This window comes from Chlorocebus sabaeus, chromosome 9 (assembly GCF_047675955.1).
Source record: "Chlorocebus sabaeus isolate Y175 chromosome 9, mChlSab1.0.hap1, whole genome shotgun sequence".
Lineage (NCBI taxonomy): Eukaryota > Metazoa > Chordata > Mammalia > Primates > Cercopithecidae > Chlorocebus > Chlorocebus sabaeus.
Window position 1 is genome coordinate 25,114,569 of NC_132912.1, and position 15,530 is coordinate 25,130,098.

The 15,530-nt window shown below is 42.1% G+C and overlaps 1 long non-coding RNA gene across 1 annotated transcript in view; it reads left to right on the top strand.

The window, feature by feature from the left end:
• Nucleotides 1–368: 368 nt before the first annotated feature.
• LOC140712489 (uncharacterized) overlaps nt 369–15,530 on the top strand; it is a 50,102-nt gene continuing 34,940 nt past the window's right edge. The window contains exons 1-5 of the long non-coding RNA XR_012094094.1: nt 369–1,235; nt 4,165–4,257; nt 4,843–4,966; nt 9,677–9,761; nt 12,467–12,475. This is a non-coding gene — a long non-coding RNA (uncharacterized lncRNA). The remainder of the gene's footprint in view (nt 1,236–4,164; nt 4,258–4,842; nt 4,967–9,676; nt 9,762–12,466; nt 12,476–15,530) is intronic.

Here is a 15,530-nt window from a genome sequence, read left to right on the forward strand (position 1 = left end):
ATGCATAATAATAATAAACATAAGAGTTACTGATATCCATGACATATAACAACTTTCCTAATAACTAACACAGCATTCACAATGTGTCAGGTTCTGCTCCAGGGCTTTACACATTTAACTCATTTAGTCCTCTGGGTAACCCTATCAGGTAATTACTCTTATTACCCCTGTTTACAGATTAGAAATCGGAGGCACAGAGAAGTTAAGGAGTTTTCCCAAGGTCACACAGCTTGTAAGTGATAAAGATGAGGGTTGATTCTGGGTAGTCTGGGCACCAGACCCTATGCCCTTAGTCACCAAGCAACTTTCCTTCAAATGATCGGTATTTGTTAATTACCATTAAGTATGAATATGTCTAAAATCTATGATCAAGCTTAGCCTGGAAGTTAAAGACCAGTGAGCCAATCCACAGGGAATACTATTCAGGGGCCGCCTTAAAGACATGAGCCAGCCCTGAGAGTTTCCCTCCTGTCCCCTTACTGACAGGTGGACCAAGAAAAAGGGAAAGAAAACCGTATTCCATCTTCACAGAGGTTCCAGTCAGTTCCTAGGCAAAGAAGCAAGAAATCAAAAGCATCCACAGATGTTGTGTCTACCACTCTGAGGCAGAAAGAGCTTAAGGAGAAGGTCTGACAAGGGACAGACAGTTTACTTATGGAAACAAGCAGAAAATTAAATTTGGTCCCTGCCCAGCAAGCATCTCACCTCCCACCATAGTGTCTGGCAGAGAAATGAGCCAAGGTGTCCTCTGGTGCAGCAAATGTTTGGCACGTCCATTTGCACAGGGGAGGGAAGAAGGCGCCTTCCCAAACCCTTCCCATCACCTTTCAGGATCTTAGGTGCCTTATCCACAGCCACGGCACAAACCTTTACCACTAGGGGGCGCCTAGACATTTCGGTTGGCTACCAGGCAAGCGGCCCGCTCAGGACAGGAGCAGTGCTCTGTGAAAGAATGGATTCCTGCTTTGTTCTAAGTACAAACAAGGGGGAAATGCTTCTGCAAAGTTAAATGAGGTTGACGCGCTCCCCGCGGCTGACGCGACAGTCCCTCCTAACTCTCACCCGCCCTGGGCAGCTCTCTCAGCGGGGTGTGGGGTGGGAGTGGGAGCTGATGGAGGGTGTTCTCTATTCAGACTCTACTTGTTCTAGACTGAGTCACTGGTGGGGGCAGCGGTGTTTGAAAGTGGGCATCACTCTTGGGCTTCCACATTGACTGTAGTTTTACAGAATGTTTGGTGAGTAACTAGTTTTCTAACTTTTCTTTATTTCTCTCATGCATTTGTCCATGTTCTTTCCTATCTCATCAAAGAGGATGCCAGGTAAACCCAAAGAAAGGCCCTAGGAAGAAATCAGTGCGAGTGCCAAGATGAGCCGGATCCAGGGTGGAGCTGAGAGGCCCCGAGGCAGCTGCTTTCACTGTGCGCCTTCCCCGAGTCCCAGCCCCAAATCACCATGGTGACAGATACCCAGCAGCATTGAGAAACAGCTTTTTGTTTTCTGCTACTCTTTTAACTCCTCACTCCACTTCCCTCCACCTCCACCCTCTTAAACCTATATATCCTCTTGCTCATTCCTGTGAAGGTATTGGCTGATAAGGAATAATAAGGACTTCCTAAACAAAGGCCTTTAAAATAAAAGTAGCTAACATTTATTCAGCGCTTACTATGTGTCAGACACTCTTCTCAATGCTTTGCAAATATTGGCTCACTTAATTTTCTCAACAATGTGGCAAAGAAGGTATTTATTTTACAGATAAGGTAACTGAGGCACAGAGAGGTTATGTAACTTGCCCAAGGTCACACAGTAGATGGGGGAGTCACAATTTGAATCTAGGGAGTTCTTACTTTTAAGCTCACACCTTGCTTGCAATACCAGAGAACCTTCAGAGATGTGAAACACTGGACTGTGGGCTACCAGGGGCCAAAAAGGGATTGTGATTTGGTGTTCTTAGTTGGTAACCCCCAAAATCACAAACGATGTCTACGTGGCAGGCTGGCCAGGGCTGAGAGCTACTGCCTTTGGCTTACATTTGAGCAGATTGCTGTTCTTCTCCTGAATACATGGTTTGGCATCCTTAGGGTTGGTTTATTATGACCCTAAAGACTGGATTTACTTTGTTTTCTTTTTGTTTTTTTTGAGGTGGAGTCTCACTTTGTCACTCAGGCTGGAGTGCAGCGGCACAATCTTGGCTCACGGCAACCTCCACCTCCCGGGTTCCAGTGATTCTCCTGCCTCAGCCTCCCAAGTAGCTGGGATTACAGGCGCCCACCACTATACCCAGTTAATTTTTGTATTTTTAGTAGAAATGAGGTTTCGCCATGTTGGCCAGGCTGGTCTCAAACTCCTGATCTCAGGTGATCTGCCCACCTCAGCCTCCCAAAGTGCTGGGAATACAGGCGTGAGCTACTATATATCCGGCCTGGATTTCCTTCTTATTCTTATTCTGGCCTGGCTCCCTCTAGATGATTGCAAACCCGGGATCAAGGACCCATACCCTACCCATCTTTGTATTTCCCACAGCCTCCAGATCTTGGGCTTAGTAGGTGCTCATTGCATGTTGACTTATTTAGTCTGTATCAGCCACCTTGAATTATGGGCTATGGCAAAGCTGCCCTTCTGGGACAGGCAAGTGTCATGTCCCATGGCCACTGATCCTTCCTTCCTTCCGTCCCTCCCTCCCTCCCTCCCTCCTTCTTCTTCATCTCTGCAAAGGGGCAGCATTTTTTTTTTTTTTTTTCTCGATTCAGATCTAACATGAGGGGCAGCTATCTCTGATAACTATGGGAAAGAACCTGTACTGTGTATCCCACCGCTCAACATGGTTTTTTTTTTTTTTTTTTTTTTTTTTTTGGTTTTATATGAGTAGAAAGGGCTAGAAAAATCTACCTGTTGTTTCTAATTACTTACCTTCAGTATGAAGAGTAAACTAAGCTGTATTATCTTATCTCAACCTGTCTTTTTTTTTTTTTTTTTTTTTTTTTTTTTTTGAGATGGAGTCTCGCTCTGTCGCCCAGGCTGGAGTGCAGTGGCCGGATCTCAGCTCACTGCAAGCTCTGCCTCCTGGGTTCACGCCATTCTCCTGCCTCAGCCTCCCGAGTAGCTGGGACTACAGGCACCTGCCACCTCGCCCGGCTAGTTTTTTGTATTTTTAGTAGAGACGGAGTTTCACCGTGTTAGCCAGGATGGTCTTGATCTCCTGACCTCGTGATCCACCCGCCTCGGCCTCCCAAAGTGCTGGGATTACAGGCTTGAGCCACCGCGCCCGGCCGACCTGTCTTGTATCTACCATTTCCTGTGCTTTTCTCTGCTACATGCTTCCTTTCCCGTGTATTTTATGAGCATTGCAAATCATTTTGTTCTTCATCCTCCTTTTATTTTTTAGAAACAGGTCTCTCGTTCTGTTGCCCAGGCTGTATCGTAGTGGCATGACTGTAGCTCACCGCAGTCTCGAACTCCTGGGCTTCAACTTCTGATCCCCAGCTTTTTGACTAACTGAACTCGTCCAAATATTAATTTAGAGACTGAAGCCCATTGACCAGAGGCTTGAATCCCAGGAGTTTCCAGGATGCAATTATCTTTCCTGAGTAACAGGATCTCTGGGAGACTCTAGATTCCTAGAGTAGGGCAGACTTTGCTTTAGAAAGAAAATTGGGGAGTATGCAGAACATTCTGGAACCCCCTATTCTGACCCAGAGCAGACAAGGGTATCTTGACCAAGGCTGACTGTAAGCCAGAATTGCTCCTTTCGAGGTGCAAGGGTGAAGCAGCCTCACTTGGCATATGTGGTTATTCCAGTCCATGCCTTGCTGTAGACATTCCTGAGATCTTTCATCTTCCTCTGCCATTATGTTCCCAACACATTGGAAATCAAATTCCCCAAATCGCTTCCTCCATATGGCCACACCTGATCAACCCTAAAGATCTCTGAGTCTTTCTTTATTCTACATCCTGTCATCATCTAAATTCCAAAATTTAATGATGGATTTTTTTCCAGACTTCTTCCATAGACCTGGAATATTTTTAGCATCTTTTCTGCAATAAATAGATTGGTGAGGATCTTGAGGTTATATGGAAGGTTTCCTACAGTTGTGTGTTTTAAATGAAATTTGGCTTTTATATTATTTTGGTAACCTGTGAATCTTTTGCTTAATAAAAATCCTCCAGGCTCTCTGCGTGATGTTTTTCTTACCAAAGACACAGACCTGGGCTTCCTGGGGTCCTCCTTCTGCAGCTGTGATAATCAGCAGTCTTCCTGGGGTGAGAGTCTCCTTAAAAGGGCCCTCGGTAATTTATCTACATCTTAAAAAGTTCCGTCAGCATCCAGAAACAATATACCCTACCGTGTAAGGTATGAGTTCTGTTACTCAGCAAAGGCATATTTTCCGGGCCTGGGTTTGGGGGCATGGGTCCTGAAATTCTCTCTGTGCCATACTTCTGTAACTTTTCTCATTGCGCACCTGCACCACAGCCCAGCAACCTCCTTTCCCCTGCTCTGGGATTACAGGATCTAGGAATTTTCCACTAAGTCCTGCCTTTTCAGGAGGAGGCCTGGGCTGGCCTAGCATACAAGTCTACCTTCTTCAGCTCATTCCCTCTCTGTATCTCACAGGCTTTGCTTGTGGTGCTCCACACATGCTACACCAGGCTACATTGAATCTGGCCAGTGGGAATCCCGGAGGGATGATCGCCTGCATAGAAGCATTTAATCCACACTGCCTTTGAAGCTGATAGATTGCTGATCTTCTCATGGCAATGATGAACCTCCTTGGCTATTTCTTTATGCCTATAAAGAGATTATCAAAACGAATTGAGCATACTTTAATTAATATTTTGGTTTTTTAGACGCAATCAGGCTCTGTCACCCAGGCTGGAGTGCAGTGGTGTGGTCTCGGCTCACTGCAACCTCCGCCTCCCGGGTTCAAACAATTCTCCTGCCTCAGCATCCTGAGTAGCTGGGAGTACAGGTGTGCACCACTATGCTCGCCTAATTGTTGTATTTTTAGTAGAGATGGGGTTTCACCATGTTGGCCGGGCTGGTCTCGAACTCCTGACCTAAAGTGATCTGCCTGCCTCAGCCTCCCAAAGTGCTGTGATAAGAGGCGTGAGCCACTGTGCCAACCCAGCTTTTTAAAAAAGGTTAAAAACAACAACAACAACAAAACCCAGGACCACTAATCAACACATAATCAATTGCAAAGGAATTTGAATAAATTTTCTTATTTTTCTCCTGAGAGAAATAGAGAGTAACAGGAAAGGGGAAATGGGGAGGGCCACTCATTAAAACATATTTTAATAAATTTGCTGTCTATTTCAGGAAGGTTTACACTGAAACTTATAACATACACAAATGAAAGAAATGAAAAGGTGACTCATTGGTTGGTATTTTTCTGGAAGACTGATTGATAATGTTTTCATGTATTTGAGATAATCAAGTTCAGAGAGCAAAGTCATGGGATATGAGTGACGCCCCGTGACCGTGGGGACCGCTGTTGATATATGGTTGTCTATTTTCTGTCTGTTGGGCAGTGTGTCTGCGATGCCCCTCCCACACACTTGTCTTGCTCTTTCTTCCCCTGACCCTTTCACATGACTGACTCCCTCTTGGTAGTGACTTTTCCTAAGATTCTTTTGTTGTAATTTAGTCATGCTATCTTTATACAAAGGAAAGTGCTAGAAATAGGTACTCAGAGTAAAACACAGCTTTCCTTCTCCTCTGAAAAGGCCATGACCTTATTCAACACAGCTTCTACTAGGTATTTGAAACAATTATTATTTATATATATACACATTTAATTGATATATGAGTTGTACATATGTTGGGGGTACCTGTGATAGTTTGATATCTGTATACAGTGTTACTATATCTTAATGTAGTAAGTGACCTATGTCTTGTGCTGACCTCCTGTCTCATCCTGTGACTTAGAATGCCTAACCTAATGTTGCTATGCAAGTTACCTATAGTCTTCCTTTTACAGACACTAACGGCAAAAAATCTATGTCACCAAGTCCATGTAGAAAAGTCATTGTATTTCATAGGATTAATGGTGGCAATCCCAGTTTGGATTGTTCTTCCATGCCCTAGTTAGCCCCTTTTATGGGAATGAGGAGAGGCAGGAAATGCTGGCAATCAATGGTTGTGGCCAGGCTCATTTACTATTTTGCTTTTTTGTTACTGTTGTTGTTAAAATGGAGTCCCTACTATCAAACTAGTCTTTAAGAAGAAGAAGAAGAAGAAAAGAGGTCTTGCTCTGTCGTCCAGGCTAGAGTAGAGTGGTGTGATCATAACTCACTATAGCCTCAAACTGCTGGGTTCAAGGGATCCTCCTGCTTCAGCCTCCTGAGTAGCTGGGACTACAGGCATGTACCACTATGCCTGGATTGTTTTCTTTTTTTTTTTTTTTTTTAAAGTAGCATCATTATTTTTTTCTGGCTATAGAAATAGTCATTCTGACCATTTAAAAAGTACAGAAAAATATGAAGAATATAATTAATAGCCCACAAAATACGAATGCTATTAAATTTCAGTGTCCTTTCTGTTCACATTTTCTAAAAAGAAAAATGTAAGTATTTGATAAAGTTTCAGTGTAATGACACATCTATCATCTATCTATCTATCTATCTATCTATCTATCTATCTATCTATCTAATTTCTATTACAAGATTGGAATCATATTCTACATAAGTTTTGTATCCTGTTTTCACTTAGCTGTATAAGGTGGCCATTTCCTGAGGTCTTTAAATATTTCTCAAAAACATAATTTTAATAGCTTCACAATAGTCCACCTCATATGACTGTACCAGGATTTATTTAACTGGTCTCCCACTTGCCAACATTTCAGTTGTTTTCATAGTTTTTACTACTATAAAGCAATGATAAATAGCCTTAGGTAAATCTTGTATTCTCAGTTTCATTCCTTAGGGTAGATATTTACAAAGTGAATCACTGGGCCAAGTGGTAGAAGCACTTCTGGAGCACATATATATGTGTGCGTGTGTGTGTGTGTGTGTGTGTGTGTGTACATGTGTTTATGTGCGTGTGTATCTATCTATCTATCTATCTATCTATCTATCTATCTATCTATCTATCTATCCATCTTGCCGAATGGCCCCTGAGAAAGACAGATGCAAACTAAAATCCTATCAGCAATGGATAAGAGGCCCACTCCCACTGCAATTTTATTAGCACTATTTGTTTGTGTGTGTGTGTTTGTATGCATTTAAACATACCTCTGCAAATAAATAGAATGAGATAGGTAAGAAGAGACGGCGTCTGATTTTAACTTGCATATTTTACAATTAGTGAGACTGAGTAATTTTACATAGATACTTGGATATAACATGCTGATCAACTATTGACTTGAAATATATTCATTTTTCCAGTGGATTTGTAAGGTTGTTAAGAGATTTGTATGTTTCTTTTTCTTTTTTTCATTCATCTTCCTTCTTATTATAGCATCTGAAATAAAACTAGCTCTGCACATTTAGAAGTAGGGACTCTGTATGCGTTGAAATGAAATATAAATTGTAGAATTATTGTGGCATTTGAGAGCTAATCAGACCACACAAGCAAAGCACATAGCGGTGGAAGGGAAGGCATAGGAGAGACAGCCTGAAGTTGATAGAGCAAACAGTGGTATTGTTGGAGGATTTGAGTTTAAATGAAAAATGTGAGGAGGAAATTGTTAATCATTCCCTCGATTTTATTTTTATTATCCTATTCCAATGAATCCAGATGCCACTGGTGAGGTAGGCAGCTTCTATGTACAGAACCACCCAGAAAGCTTAGGATATAGGAGTCAAGGGCACCTGCTTTGCACCAGAACTGGGTTTGGGCATTGCCTGGGCATTTTATATTTACTTTCCAAGTGCCCTTAGGCAAAAACCGCTTAACCTCTCTTAGCCTCAGTTCCATCAATTGTGCTTTGGGAATAATAATACCTCCTCCCCTGTGTTGTTGTAAGGATGAAAAGAAAGAATTTACATAAGCCTGGAGCACAGTGTGTGACACAGAATAGGAACCCGATATATGGTCGCTGTCATTGTGATCACATGAGAGTGTGACATGTTACCTGCAGCCAGCATCTTGCACCGAGGTCACCGTGCCATGCCTCTGTGTAGTCCTCGGATGGTAAAATGATGGTAAAATAAATTCAATTCGTTCTTCTTATTAATGCAAGTTTAGCCATGTGGCCTGTTAGCTGGTTTAATTTACCTCCCACCCCCATCATGTGTCAAGGGATGTTGATTTTCTGAACCCAAATGGAAATGAAAATGACCCAGTTAGAGGAAATGCAATAAAAAGACCAACCAAATATAAATCAGTGTGTTTTATTCATCCTCCACTCATGTGAGTCTCTGGATTTGACAAGCAGAATATGGTGGTGCACGGGAATGCAGACCCTGAGGTCTCTGTGCTTTAATTGAGTAACACGCTTCTTGATATCGACAGTCTTAGGACTATTGAAGTCATGCCTTTTGGCTCTTTGAATGGCTCTATTTCCATTTATTTTCCATTTCTTTTAAATTTTAATCACATTAATCATACACACATAATTTGGATATTAAAATTTGAACCTCATGCAAGCAGCCGATATACATAAAAAATGCTCAATATCACTAACCATCAGTGAAGTGCAGATTAAAGCCTCAGTGAGATACCACCTTATACCGTCAGAATGGCTATTGCTAAGCAGTCAAAAAAACAACAGATGTGGAGAAAAGGAAGCACTTATACACTGTTGGTGGGAATGTAAATTAGTGCAATTTCTATGGAAAACAGCATGGAGGTTCCTCAAAGAACTAAAAATGGAACTACCATTTGGCCTAGCACTCCCACTCCTGGGTATCTACCTCCCCAGAAAAGAAATCATTGCACAAAAAGGACACGTTCACTCATGTTTATCACAGCATTGTTCATAATAGCAAAGTCATAAAATCAACCTAAATGTCCTTCAATGGATGATTGGATGAAGAAAATGATGATTGATACATATACACCATGGAATACTACTCAGCCACCAAAAAGAATGAGATCATGTCTTTTGCAGCAACATGGGTGGAGCTGGAGGCCATTGTCTTAGGTGAAATAACTCAGAAACAGAAAATCAAATACTGTGTGTTTTCATTTATAAGTGAGAGTTAAACAATGGCCACACATGGACATACAGATGGAAACAATAGACACTGCGGATTCCAAAAGGGGGAAAGGAAGTGTCAGAGGCATGTGAACCAGAGCAACTCCATCTTGAATAGGGGCTGGGTAAAATGAGGCAGAGACCTACTGCACTGCATTCTAAGATGCTTAAGGCTTTCTAGTCACAGGATGAGATAGGAGGTCGACATAAAATACAGGTCATAAAGACTTTGCTGATAAAACAGATTGCAGTAAAGAAGGTGACCAAAACCCATCAAAACCAAGATGGCGATGAGAGTGACCTCTGGTCGTCCTTACTGCTACACTCCCACCAGTGCCATGACAGTTTACAAATGCCATGGCAACGTCAGAAAGTTACCCCATATGGTCTAAAAAGGGGAGGCACGAATAATCCACCTCTCATTTATCATCAAGAAATAACCATAAAAATGAGCAACCAGCAGCCCTCGGAGCTGCTCTGTCTGTGGAATAGCCATTCTTTTATTTATCTACTTTCTTGTTAAACTTGTTTTCACTTTACAGACTCACCCTGGATTCTTTCTTGCATGAGACCCAAGAACCCTCTCTTGGGGTCTGAATTGGGACCCCTTTCCTGTACCATCTTTCTGTTGACCACAGAAGTGACTATAGAGCAGAAACCCCTGACCCAAAAGTTAACTTTGGGTAAGTTTGGGGTCCTGTAATATCTTTCTGGTGACCACAGATGGGACTATAGTGTGGAAACCCCCAGTAAGTGGTGGGGTCTGGTAACATCTTTCTGGCAAACCCCCAAAAAAGTTGATACTGAGGAGACCCCCCCAGTCCAAAGGAAATAGACTGCAGCACTGATTAGACAACTTCGGGTAAGTGGTGGGGTTCCCGGGTAGAGGATGGGATTGGGTTAGAGGTCCAACTTAAGGGAGTTAGAGTCTCTCCTAAGACAGTGGCTTAGAGGCCCCTCTTAATAAAAGGCAAGGACACTTGACCAACCTTGGGTTAGAGGTCCAATTTAGGAGTGGTTAGAGTCCCTTCTAAGGTTTAGGGGGTGAGTGCCCCTCTCAGTAAAGTCCCTCTCATAAAGTCCCTCTCAGTTAAGAACAGGTTTGGCACTATGGGATATTAACTGTTATTCTCTTTGGATTAATCTGCCTTGCACTATTTGCTGACAGTTGTGGGTGACAGGATTAGGCATGTACAGGATCGTGGGACATGGGGAGCTTTCTCCTCCCTAAAAGGGGAAACTTGAGAGCTGATGGGTCTGCTGGAAAAGATCCCTTCGCTACCGAGAAGCAGCTGCCTGAATTTCTCAGGGTTGCTGTGCCTCACCTTCCCCACCCTGCTTCAGGCAATGTTTTCGTCTCTCTCTCTTTCTCTGTCTGTGCAAACTGGTTGAATGGTAAAAATGATTGTTTATCTCCTGTAAAGTTTTGATTAATGGGAAAAAGGATTTGTGAGGCTCGCCTTTAACTGTAGTGAATTTGGTGTGCTTTGTATGTCTTTCTGTACTGTTCCGTCATAAGAAGGGTACCTTAGGATAGAACACAGGCTTAGGACACCTGTAAGCCTGCTGTTCAAGATGGCCCAGCAAACTGGTCACTCATTTCCTTGGGAGCTTGACCTTGTAACCATGTGGCCATGCTTTCTCTTTTCACAATGATGGCCCCAGTTTTGGGTCCAATTCCTGGCTTAGGGAACGAATGGGTCCTTTAACTTCTGTCTGTCTATGTATTTATATGTATTATGTATGTGTAATATAAAAGAGCTTTGATTAATTGGTTTAATAATAATAAGAACCTAAATCAAATGTCAGAAAATTAAAAAATGTAATGCCTTTTATTTAGTTCATGTGACTTTAGCAATCTTTAGGAAATAAAAACAGCTTTAAAGATTATTGGTAAAATAAAAACATTTGGTCTAAGTTATGCAGGTCAGATATTAAATTTGCTAAATGCTTTAAGGTCATAAACTGCTTCTTTGACTTTTAAAAATTGTTCAATGTATCTCCTTTGGAGCATTAGATTCTAGATAAGGCCTGAGGACATGTGGAGTTAGCCATGCCCCTAGCTGTGCTGGAAAAAGTCAGCCCTTATCTGCACTTACTTTTGCCTGGTGTGTCCTGGGCTAGGCTCCACATCTAGCACATAACTAAAATCCTGAACTTACCAAGTTTTTCATAAAAAATAAGAGTCGCTAAGAGCTAACATTGTAACATGTAATTGTGACTACTGAAGAAAAAGTTCTACACACAAGATGTGTAAGGAAAGTAGAATGTACTTTTGGTAAAACATTATAAGAAGGCATGGGAATGTGGATTTCTTGCCTCACTTTAGAGGGTAAAAGGATGGTTTTAAGTGAGATGGGAAAAATCTGAAGGTCTGAACAGTTGTGGAAGAGATTCTGTGTGCAAACATATTGGCTAAAGTCAAAGGGGTATTCAGTTTTTCTGTAAATTAAACATTGTAATAAATGCATAAGTTTTTTCAAGCAAAAACCTGCGTATGATCTGGTCTTTGGCAAAAATTATAAAGCGTTATAAAAGGTTTATGAGAATGTTACCTTATGGCCAAACTGATTAAGATTAAATACACTTGTCTGTAAGGTTTTATTAAGAATTGGGTTTGACATCAATAATGCACTAATGCAACAGTAACATTTGCCTTATTTGGTATAAAGGTCATACAGGGAGCATTATCAAATGTGAAATAGTGTTTGTTTTTTTTTTTGGCTGTATTTGTATAAGTGTGTTATTGGTACATGATCCAAAATTATGGGAAACTCCTATAATCTGGTATGACCTAGTGTATGTTATTAATAATTGTTATGTTAAAATCATTGTATGCCACAGAGGTAACCAAATTTCTTTGTCAATCGAGTTTTTGACTGTGGCTGTCTTAAGATGTTTTGTCATCCACAGATAATTGTTGTCATGTTTTAATCCTCTTTAGGAGATGGTTTATAATCAGCTATAGGACTTTTTTATTTTTTTGAGATGGAGTCTTACTCTGTTACCCAGGCTGAAGTGCAGTGTTGTGATCTCGGCTCACTGCAACATCTGCCTTCCAGGTTCAAGTGATTCTCCTGCCTCAGCCTTCCTAGTAGCTGGGATAATAAGCATGTGCCACCACGGCTGGCTAATTTTTGTATTTTTAGTAAAGATGGGGTTTCACCATGTTGGCCAGGCTGGTCTCGAACTCCTGGCCTCAGGTGATCCACCTGCCTTGGCCCCCGAAGTGCTGGGATTATAGGCATAAGCCACCATGCCCGGCCAGGACTTTGACAGATGTTCTTAAATGCAAGTTTCTGATAACTTTGGAGATTGTGACATTTTAATAGAGGAAAAAAGTTTCAGGACACATGGAGAACTGGAATGTTCATATATATCAAGCAGAACAGGAGTTAAATGAACTGACCACACCAACAACAGTCTAAAAAAATCTTTTTCACTTTTTGCTTAAAACATTGCTGATCCTTTGTTTTGCTTTCCAGAGTCCAGAAAACTTTTCTTCTTAGTTATTTACAGCTTTTAACAATTGAGCAAAGTGTACTCCTTTGAACAAAATCTGGAGCATATTTGTTTCTCTGTACCTGATTTCTCTAGAATTTGGAAACTATTTGTAAGATCTTAATTTATGGCAATATAGTTATTTTCATAAGTGCAATAAGAACCTCTTTTCCTTTGCCACAGGACAAAATTGGAGAAATTGGTTATTCTTCCAAGGCTTTGGCTGGAATGGATGCTTTCCTTTAAGGAATCACACTTGACTCGTAAAGCCAATAAAAGCTGTTTGGGGAGCTGGCCTCATACCTTGCCTACAGAGTCCCTGTACAGGGTTTCTGACCTGTGGTAAGTAAAGAATGTCACTTTCTAACAGGTCCAGGAACCCCAAGTTATCTTTGGACCCCAAGGAAAGAAGAATTTACTCAACTCATAGGTATTTGAGGGTACAAACCCATGGCAGGGTTGGGCTCTAAAAAAGTCTTATCTAAGATTCCTTCTATGCAATAGAGTTCCATCAAAGCCAATTTAAAAAGAGCTTATGTGAAAAACAATTATTCTTGCTGCACTTTATACACATAATTAGGCCAAGTATAATAAAGCAAATCAGTCTTACTGTGATTTGTCTTTAATAAAAATGGGAAACTGGAGAGAGAAGTTATGTTTCAGAAACTATGATATGCTTGTATTAAATTTTTCTCATCAGTTGTTTTTAAGTTTGTTTCTGCAATTTAGGCTAACCCTGCTTATTCCTGTGAACCAACTAGTGATCTCTGACTGCTGTTCAGAAAAAACAAGAGGGATACGTAACATAAAAATCTAAATCAATATTCTAATTCTGGGCAAATTGCAATCAGCTAGCGACCCCATCTCAGCACAGTTGCCCAGTTCATGGAAAGCCTTCTAATTCAGTTTACTTGGAATAATTTTACTTATTTTACTTTACTGTTGTGGAATATATTGCCGTTGTACTCTGTATAGGAATGCAGGATAAGCTTACTCAACATTGTCTTAAACTGAACTCTTCCTATTTTTTCAGAGAGCGCCTTTTGTCAGAACTTAAGAGTTGTGAATGGCCCTTACCACACTGATGCTTTCTGATAGATCTCCCCTCTACCCCTAACACAAGAGATTCTGATAGGCAGGAATCATCACCCCTATTCAGCCTGAAGAAGTTACAGAAGATGAATCTTTGTCCCTCTACAACCCTTAGGATTAAGGGTTCTTTTATAAAAGGGAGAGGGGAAATGTAAGAGGCATGTGAACCAGAGCAACTCCATCTTGACTAGGAGCTGGGTAAAATGAGGCTGAGACCTACCGGGCTGCATTCCCAGATGGTTAAGGCATCCTAAGTCACAGGATGAGACAGAAGGTTGGCACAAAATATAGGTCATAAAGACCTTGCTAATAAAACAGTTTACAGTAAAGAAGCTGGCCGAGACTCACCAAAACCAACATGATGACAAGAGTGTCCTCTGGTCGTCCTCACTGCTATACGCCATAACAGTTTACGAATGTCGCGGCAAGGTCAGGAAGTTACCCTATATGGTCTAAAAAGGGGAGGCATGAATACTATTTGGGTACAATGTTTGGGTACAATGTTTACTATTTGGGTGATGAGTACATGAGAAGCCGTAATTCACCATTATGCAATATATCCATATAACAAACTTGCACATGTACCTCCTGAATGTAAAATTTTTTAAAAATGAACTTATTAGGCCGGGCGCGGTGGCTCAAGCCTGTAATCCCAGCACTTTGGGAGGCCGAGACGGGCGGATCACGAGGTCAGGAGATCGAGACCATCCTGGCTAACATGGTGAAACGCCGTCTCTACTAAAAATACAAAAAACTAGCCGGGCGAGGTGGCGGGCGCCTGTAGTCCCAGCTACTCGGGAGGCTGAGGCAGGAGAATGGCGTGAACCTGGGAGGCGGAGCTTGCAGTGAGCTGAGATCCGGCCACTGCACTCCAGCCTGGGCGACAGAGCGAGACTCCGTCTCAAAAAAAAAAAAAAAAAAAAAAAAAAAATGAACTTATTAGAAGTTTTCTCCCACAGAGACTCCCACCTCCCCTTTCTACTTCTTTTGCCCTCAAGAGACAAAACCCACCTATTTGAATATTAGCTACATTAGTATTAGTTAAAGGATTTGCCCAAGAGAACTCAAGAACAGAGACAGGGCCTGCTTGGTGGCTCATGCCTGTAATCCCAGCACTTTGGGAGGCCAAGGCGGGAGGATGGCTTGAACCCAGGAGTTTGAGATCAACCTGGGCAACATAGCAAAACCTCATCTGTATAAATAAAAAAATAAATAAACAAACAAATAATTAGCTAGGGGTTGTGGTGCATGCCTGTAGTCTCAGCTACTTGGGAGGCTGAGGCAGGAGGATTGCTTGAGGCCAGGAGTTCAAGGCTGCAGTGATCTATGATCGCAGCACTGCACTCTAGTCTGGGTGCCAGAGTGAGACCCTGTCTCAAAAAGACAGACAAAACAGACAAACAAAAAACAGAGACAAAAATAAAGCTTAGTATGACACATGCAATTCAAAGGCTTCCCAATGACAAAACCACTGTTGAGATTCACAGCAACCATCCATGCATCTTCCTTAGGCATGCCTCTTGTTCTCCTGGACGGCATTGGCATGTCCTTCCACGGAAAGAGCTAAGAGTCAGTACCTCCAGGCACCACAGGAAACGTCTGGACTCTCAGGGATGCCTCTCACCTAAGGTGCACCCTCGCTAGAGCTCGCCAGATTGGGGGCCCGGGAGCTGTGCTGGCACAGACGGGCTCCTGCAGCTGAAGCTGATCTCCCTCCTTCATGGTTTGGTGGGCAAGGAATCCGGTTGCCATGGCAACTCCAGCAGCCATTCAGGCTAGAGGGAACATTCCCTAAGGCTCATC